At 50.8% G+C, this 8,909-nt stretch overlaps 1 protein-coding gene across 6 annotated transcripts in view; it reads right to left on the bottom strand.

Annotated features, from left to right (window-relative positions):
- HOXB8 (homeobox B8) overlaps positions 1-8,909 on the bottom strand; it is a 34,330-nt gene extending 25,421 nt beyond the window's left edge. For all 6 annotated transcript variants that reach the window (XR_012425703.1, XR_012425704.1, XM_065531400.2 and 3 more), the window contains exon 1: positions 8,845-8,909. The gene's annotated coding sequence lies outside the window, so the exon portion shown is untranslated. The remainder of the gene's footprint in view (positions 1-8,844) is intronic.

Genomic DNA, 8,909 nt, shown 5'->3' with positions numbered 1-8,909 from the left:
AAAACAGAGGCGCCAGAGAATCACCTGCGGAGGAAGAAGGGAAGAAGAGGAGGGACAGGCTGCTGGGACCAGGCAGCAAAGGACAGGCACCTACTATGGGCCAGACTACGATGGGGTGCCTGCTGGGATCTGCAGTCCCACAAGAGGTGCATTTCCCAGCCGGGCACGAGCTCTTGAGGATGCCTAATTACCCAGCGCACATCTGGAGCAGCTGCGCCCTCGGACACATTATTTCACTCCAACCCCTATTTTCATTCCGGAGGTTGAGTCATAAAAGACTCTAGAGGCAGAATAAAGTCAGGTCTGTGTGTGTCAGCATTCCTGTGTGTGAGTGTGTGTGTGAATATGTGCACGTCCGGGGCGACGTCTGTGCATCTCACTGTGATTGCCCAATGGATTCGCTAAAGTTAAGGGGAAAAAATGGAGCAACATCAGGCGAATTCAACTGCGAACATACTGTCAGCCTCATTATCCGCCCATTTCAAGGGAAAGCATTTGGGTCTTGGAATTAGCCAGTTAATTGCCTCACTTCTTTGTTCACTTTAGGGCAGGAGAAACTATCTGCATCCTATTAAAGCATTCTATATTTCAAAACTTTAAGATCTCCTCATTCTCAATTTTCTTTATTTCTATCTTTATAACACTTGAGCACTCAGATCTGCCCGTATCTCTCTCTCTCTCTCTCTCTCTCTCTCACACACACACACACACACACACACACACACACACACACGCGTTTCATGCTTGAAAAGTAACTCTTAGTTTCTGCATCTGTAAAATCTGGTATCTTAACTCTTAAAGTTAATGTAAGGATTAATTAATGTACTATGATTTACTATGTGTCTAGCATTTAGCACAACACCTGGTGCAGAGGCAGCATTTAGTAAACAGTAACTACTAATAACAAGGAGGAGAAAGAAGAGAAAAGAGGAGGGGGAAAACGGGAATAGGGGGTGAGTGGCAAGGAGGAAATCTGCTTTGTTCACAGAGAGCCGGCCTAGGACGGAGAGTGTGTGTCTCAGCTGTATATGTATAATGTATTCTTTTGACTTAGAGCAACGTCTATAAAAGTGAGGCCCCTTGGACCCCTTGACCTGTAACTACCTCTTCAATAAGGTACAGAGAATTGGGGCAATTATCTGGCTCATTTCAGGTTCAAACTCCCTTTAGCCTGAAGTATCTGGATCTCATGGGAGAAAGGTCTGAGAAGTGGTGACTTGTATTCCTTTGACTTTTCAAGGAGTTCTTTCTCTTTGCTGTGGTGAGCACGGTCCTGCCTTAGAAAATGGGTAGACAAGAAATAGGGGGCCAGGAAGCTGGAATTAAACAGAACATCTGAGAAATGCTTGACAAAAACCAGGTCTTACCCACTTCCTGGGTACCCAGGAGGCGGCCCTGAAGTTCCCCAGAGGACCACCGCCCCACCGAAAGAAGTCATAGGCTTTTGCCTGCTGGGGACTTTCATTCCACATTCAGCAATCATTTCCTGAGCACCTACTGTGCCCAGCACTGGGCTGAGCTCTGGAGCTTCAGCAGGGCTGCACCCTACCAGTTGGCAGTGCTGATGTGGCAGCCAGCAAGAGGTCTTGGCTCCTAGAAACAAGTCCAGGACACAAGAAAGGGGACAAGCCTGCTGGGCAAAAACTTCTGGCCAATAGCAGCACTGCCTTTTCAGGGCCAAAGTCCTAATGCAGGGGTGGAGCCAGAAGGTCGGGAGCACCCCCTTCCAATTGTCTATCAGAAAAAGGCCAACTCCACGGTGCAGGGCCCAGTGCAGGGAGGGGTGGGGCAGGCAAAGAGATGGCTAGAGGCTCCTGACCCTCAGTCGGAAGTTTCTGAGAACACCAATTAGCTTTCTTTAATTAGTAAAGTAAGGAGCCAATGAACATATATTTCTTCTGCTCTGATTAAAAGCATTTAGGTCAGGTTTTCACAGCCAGGATTATCCAGTTTAAGCTGTCCCAAGAAGAGAATTGTTTATTTTTTTCTTTGTATTTTCAGGCAGGGGTCTGAATACTATTAGCCAACCATTGGTTTCTTGTCACAGCCTCGAACCGCTGGGCAGGTGGGTGGTGGTTGTACAGCGCAGAGAGTGGCAACTAGAAATGAGTTGGAGTCTTTCCTGTGCCAAGTCACATTTGTTTGAAATATATAGACAATTGAGGAGCAGCCAGGAGGGCTTGGGTTTGGAGTATAAGTATGTTTGGAGGGGGAGGGTACAATTAGCCAGATAATTTCCAGTTATCCTAATTTGTCTTAACATAGTCCTCGAAAAATGAAGTTTATTTACTTCCCAGACCCCAAAGAAGCCTGATTTTTCTCCTGGGAGATTCAGCTTGGTCAATTCACACAGGTGGGGAGATGGCCAGGAAACTTAATAGGCTGGGGAAGAACAGCTAAGTCCTTCTTTACACTCTGTGTCTAAACAGGCCACAACGCATGAGGCTGGGCGTAATTAGGAGGTCCCCCAGGATAGTCAGGGGTCACATGCTGTTTATCTCTTACAAACAAGATTACTAAAATATTAGGGAGCAAATCCTTCCCCTTTAAGTCCAGCATTTGGTATTCCCCAGCCTCTAACCTTGGCTAAATCAGCCCCAAGTACAGCCGGGGTCCCTGAGGAAAAGTAATAAGTGAGTCAATAAGGGACACAAAGGAACATTCTATTGCCCAATCCCCATTTGCTTGACTTACAGACAGCTTTAGTTAGGAGGCTGTTTCCAGATAGTCTTCCCTTTCAGGAGTTCTGGTATGGTTTTAAGTTTCTGGGAAGCTGCTTAAGCCTGATTTCCTTCCATTGCACTTCCAACTGCTGGCCAGTGCAAGATCAGCTTTCCCCAGCAAAGCTCTTCCCACGTTCTCGGGCTCCCAGCTGCTGGGAAGGAAAGACTGACTCTCGCTGGGAAGGAAAGACTGACTCCCACTGGGAGACCAGACCCTACAGGTAATGGTGGGGAGAGGACACTGCCACTGGACTGTTTTTAAAGGTGAAGGTTGACCTGGCAAAATGGAGATGTCAGCCAAGAGAAAGGGTGAAGAGCTACGTAAACTGACTATATTTGGCCTCGGCATTTCCCAGACACCAGCTCCTTTGATCTATCCAAATTGTAGTTCTTAACTTGGTGTCTGAGGAGACTGAAACTCTCTGAAATTGTGGGATTTGGTGAGTACTACATAAGTGCATTTTTTTTCTCGGTAGAGGGAAATCAATATTGTTCATCAAAATTTAAATTATCTTATCAGGGAGCGGCCCCCCAAAATGTTAAGAACCTCTCATCCGCTAATCTTATACAACCAACCAAAAACGTAATGCAAAGGGAGGCGTTGTAATAGACTTGGGTATCTGACAAGACAAATTAAAAGGACAAACAATTTCTTGTTCCACAAGGTTGAATAGACACTGTCACCTGGATTTCCTGGAACACCAGGCACCAGGTCACAGGTGCTGGGGACTCTTGGACTGAGACCAGGCAGGCCACAACACCCAGTCACTACCTCCTCCGTATTTGCCTTTTCGGACAAGGAGTATGCAAGGTCTCTGTGTCTCTAATCAAAGTGATATGGAGCTTTTATCCACTGGGGCCTGGACCTTCTGCCATTTGCCACCTCGTCCAAAGCCATCTCATACCGAAAGAGAATTGAACGTTTCAGGAAACACCTCCCCTGTGCAAATGCCCTTCTCTTGGGGAATGGGTATAATGTCCAAATCTCCAACTCCCATCATTTCCAACCAGCCCTGAGGAACTGTCTGAAACCCCAGAGCCCAGAGACCATCAGCGGGGGCCAACAGCCATGACCTTTGAGTTTTCTTGGCCGCTGGGCCACAAAAAGGGTGCAAGAGACAGCTGGACAGGTAGACAGAAGTAGGCACAAAGAAAGGGGCCCTGGACGGCTGTCAGAGAAAAGATGGAGAATGACAAAGAGAGAAGTGAAGTAGCTGGACTGGAGGCGGGAACTGGAGCGCAGCAGGCAGGTGGAGTGGCCAAAACCCGCGTGCTAAGAAGAGTCCAGAGGGGCGGCAGAGGCGGCCAGGCGCGTCTCCGTTCCCCATCTTTACGCTGGGGTTAATGACCTCCTCAGCGCCCCCTCGTCCCAAACCACCCAATTACAACTCCTCAGGCTCCTTAATGCTCTGATTAATTGGCTGGTTCGGGCGGATGGAGGTGCTCCTCTGCTGGGGACCTGGCGGGGTTTCGCTAGATCATTTGTTAATTGTGGGAAGGAAGGTCGTATTCGGGGAGAGGAAATCCAGGGCTGGAAAAGTGGGTGAGCGGCGCTGGCACAGGCGGCCAGGAGGGAGCAGATGAACTGTTCGTTAGGAGCAGCGAGGTAGTCGGGAGCGCTGAGATTCAGAGACCAGGACCCACTCCCTCTCTGAGCAGCAAATCTGGAAGAAGATGCTCATTCGGTAAGGGCGAGGGAGCCCTGCAAGGCGCCCCACCCCGGGCTCGGTCTATCCGCGCGCCAAGATCCCGCTTGGGGCGAGGCGCTGGGTCAGCGTTTAGAGCCACTCCCTGCGCTGGTGGCTGGACATAGCCTCCCTATCACACCTCATCTTCCCCCTTCCCCGACGGCGGAGGTTGTGAATCTACAGGCCCTTGACGTTGAGGCGTCGGAGGGCGCCCCTTTGTAATTGTGGCCTCACTTCGCCCTTTAAGTACCGCTTCCGGGCGCCGCGGCTGGATATGAAAGCCCGGTTCCTAATCCTCTGCTTTGGCCCCCTCCTCCGGACTGCTGGGACTCCAACCTAGGCCCTCCCCAGTTTCCATCACTGCGGCGCCAACCCGCGGCTGGGCTGTCTGCGAGAGGGAGCTGAAGGTGCGCGGAATCCCGAGGTGCCGCTGACCTTCCTCTCAACGCTGACTCTGCGGCTCCCGCCCGGCCATCTCCCTATGGGGCAGACTTCCTGTTCTCCCGCTCACAGCAGGGAGGCAGTAGCGGAGCCGGTCAGCAGCTTGCACGGAGTTCTTCACTCTGCGCCCAGCCCCGGGACACAGGTGCAGATCGCCAGCGGAGCACTGCGTAGTGCTCGCCGTCGTGCACTAGGGAATCCTAGACGGAGGACTTGGTCCATTCCACGCAGTCCCAGGCAGGTCCGCAGCGGAGGGACTCAGCGGTCTCCAACCCTTGGTCACGACTTCCGCGACCCTCCACCCCTCGAAGAGACCTGGTCCCGTGGAGCTGTCCCCCTAGGAGCCGCAGCGGGAATAGCAAGGCAAAGGGGACCACTCAGCCCCCAGGAGGAGCCCAGAAGCGAGAAGGTTGCTGCGGGGAGCCTCTGGTTCCCTCTAGTTCACCTTGGAGCCCAGGAGCTCCCTGGACCAAGGAGTGAACAGACCTGAGGAAGAGGTAAGAGGAGGTTTAACGAGTAAAAATTTGGACTGTCTCCTCTTATATTGCTTTAAAACATGAGGAATTTGGGCACTGACTTCTCTCTCCTTAAAGGAGGTTCTGGCGTTCTGGCCAGTCCTTGCGTGTCTGCACCCAGCGCCGTCAACAATTTAAGGAGGAACTTTTCTGGGTGGTCGAGGCTTGAGAGTTCATAGTTATCTTTTAAAAAGTCATTACTGTTACTTAATATCTAGGTTATTTTGGACTAAGCCCCCACCTTCGCTCCAGCCGAAATTCGACCTTTAACAGTACTAGAGAGTGCTTCAAAAGAGGAGGGCTGTGGAAGAAGCGATTCAGATGGCCCCAAGAGGGGTGATGGGAAAGAGTGGGGCTTTGGCTTTAATGATCTCTGCAAGTTAAAGGCCATTATTCCTATAACTGCAGCTGGGGAAAGGGCAGAGGAGGCAAGGATGGAAAGTGGGCCGAGGGTGGCCACTTTGGCATCTTCTTGAGAAAGGAGGCATTTGAATTCCCGGCCCAACTAAAAGCTCCGAGATGCTTTTGCCCTTTGCTTTACAGACAGTGGTGGCAAAGAAACACTGCCACCAGGGTGTTTTTAAAGGTGAAGGTTGACCTGGTAAGCACTGAGATCAGCTAAAGGAAAAAAAAAAGTAAAGACCCACATTTGGTCTCAACATTTTCCAGACACAAACTTCTCTGATTAATCCAAATAGTTCTCAACCTGAAGTTCAAGGAATTTGAAATCCTCTGAAATTGTGGGATTTCACAGTTCTACAAGAAAGTCAGCTGTCACTTTCTGAGAAGCGCTGGGAGGGGAAGGACGCAAGAGGAGGTACATGAGGAAAGGAGGTGAGAGGCCCCAGATCTAGCTCTCTAGACATTGAGCGCTGGACCCCCAAGCTCTGAAACTCAAGCTGACCCCATCTACACATTGCCAAACTGAGTGGAAAGTTGCAAGGCAGCCAAGGAGATAAATTGTATTTACCGCTTTAAGGATGAGTTTGGGTGTCTAAGCAGATTATAAATCTGGGTATTTCCAGTATTTGTTTCTTTCTTTCAACTATGCCTGAGTTTTGGCCCAGAGTAGTTTCTGGGGCCTTTGGGGCAGTTAGGCAAGAGAGGGACTCAGACCTCCAATTCCTTGATCTTGCCTTTACTTGGTGAAGAGCCCAAGGTTCCCCACTGGCAGGCAGGGTCAGAACCAAGTCGGCCCTAGGTCAGCCCTCAAGACTCCTTTCTCTGAGACCAGGCCTCTGGCCAAACTGCAGACTCCTTCCACACCTGGCCACTGGAATAATGATGGCATTTTTGTCTTCTCCCATTTTTGAAAACTGCAGAAGCCCCAAATCCTTAGTCCCTCTTGAGGAAGGAGGTACCATTCGATCTTGGGGTGCTGGTGGGGGATTGTAGAATCAAATATCCTCTAAGCCTGTGAGGACAAGGTCTGCTAGGATGACTTGGTGTCAATTACAGTTCTGATTGCTGCCTGGATAGGTCAAATATTCCCTCCTTTCCCTCCTCATTCCTTCTGTTCAAGCCCAGAAAATTCACAGATTTTCTGTTTGGAGAGAGAGAAAAAAATGGGCAAAACCTGGGAGTAAAAGGAAGATGAGGGAGAAGAAAACGAGGGAGAGGAATCAATAGACTAAAATAACAAAACTCTCCAACCCAACAGCACTTTAAGCTTGACTTTTAATCTGGCCAGAAACAAAAAGAAGTTGGAGGCAGGGTGGGTAGGATGTGAAGTTCCCAGCCCCACAGATTCTCCTGTCCTCATGGGCTTGGTGCCTTCCCAGGTGGTGAGAACCATGTCTGTTGTGGGGGTGGGAGGGATGTCCTGGGTCTTTCAAGTTGCAGTGTGGAGAATAAGGCTCTTTCTAAGGGTCTCTGAGGTCTCCCACAACACCTTGCTTGGACTAGCAAAGCTTTTCTTTGTATTTCTTCTGGGGCAGTGTGTATGTGTATGCCTGTGTAGGGTGGTGTTCTAAACCACGGCAGAAGGTGAGCAATTCTCCTGGTGAGCCAAGGGCTATATGTTTGGGGTGGCGGAGGCTTCATCCTTTCTGAACTGGGGAAATGGGGACTTGGAGCCAAGTGCACCAGACTTTAGGGAAAGCGAGGAGCTGCAGCTCCAAAAGGGGATTTTGAGGGAAGATCATATCAGGAAAGGCTCCCCCGACTTGCCTCCTCAAAGGATTAGGGAAGTGCACTGAGAAAAGAGAACTCAAGTCTTCTCCATTAGGCGTCTTTGTGCTTCCATTTGTACTGGAAAGCACAGTCCTGGGCAGTCAGTTGCACATTCCGCCTCTGGTATGTGGAATATGTGAAATATACCAAGCAATGGTCTACTTTGGGAGGGAGGAGGCATATAGATGAAAATATGAATTTCCCTTCTACTGCCTTTATTATTGAGCACAATTGGGAGCACATAATTTCATGTCTCTTTCGCATGTCTGTATAAATCCTTAATCTTTAAACGGTGGTTAACTACTCCGAGAGGCACAGTTGCTGTCATATAAGATTCCTAGCCGACTCCTGCGGGTTACTAATTCCTCCCAGACTCCACAATACCCACGATGCACGATGCACACCCCTTTATGCTTGCTTTTCTCTACATGCCTTTTCAAAGGCAAATAATTTTTGTATTGACCCATGAGTCAGTCCATACAGTTTGAAATCCTTTGGATGCCCTCTGCCCACTCCCATAAACAACAGGCCCCTCCACAAAAATGCATATGCCCTGTTTTTGTGAGTGTGAGTTTCAAATAAGATGGCGGCTCCTGGCATTCCTTAGATTCAGATACACAGTCTCTCAGGCAGGAGGCTGCTCACAGTCCAGAGGGGAAGGAAACCTATGCGGCCCCCAAAAGCTAAAGCAAGAGACTCCCCCAAGTATTCTGCCCCTTCCACGCTAGGAGGCAGCTAGAGAGACAGCGCGCGGGAGAGCTGATTCTGCACCTTGGGGACCTGGGGGCTTGTGTCTAGACTAAGAGTTCCAGGCCAATTTCTAATTTCCATTAGGAAAAGTGGCCCTTCTTCCTTCCCAAGCGATTCCTCATCCCCAAGGCTGCTCAGGGTGGCTGGCCCATGCCTCTCTCATCCGCCTGGAATCGGGGGTTGTGAGCAGGCGGCCCAGGACGCAGGGCCTCAGGCTGGGCGGGGCACTGAGCACCCGGCTCTGGGGAGCCAGGGTTTCCGGTAGAACGAGGGGAGGCAACCCTTTTCCCCATACACAAACCTTCTCTTGGAGAGGTAGGGTCGGGTGCGAGCGGATGGGAAGGCCAAGGCGTTTCGGGTGCGCCCCGAGCCCCACCCGGGGAACTGCCTCGGTCTGGAGATCAAGGTTAAGCCGGTGGCCCTGGGTAGCCCACGCCTGCCACGGGCGGTCGGTCCTGAAAGCTCAGGCCACGGGGCTGGCCAGCTTAGAGAGGGGCCTTTCACGCCGCAGTCCCCAGCTGCGAGAGGAAGGGCTGCGCCCGCCTCCTCACCTACCTCTCGGAACCACGCCGTCCGCCGCGCGTCCTGGTAGACTGCAGGAGCCCAGGGCTTCTGGGGAC

This window comes from Macaca fascicularis, chromosome 16 (assembly GCF_037993035.2).
Source record: "Macaca fascicularis isolate 582-1 chromosome 16, T2T-MFA8v1.1".
NCBI classification, from domain to species: Eukaryota; Metazoa; Chordata; class Mammalia; order Primates; family Cercopithecidae; genus Macaca; species Macaca fascicularis.
This window is presented reverse-complemented; position numbering and strand designations above follow the sequence as displayed.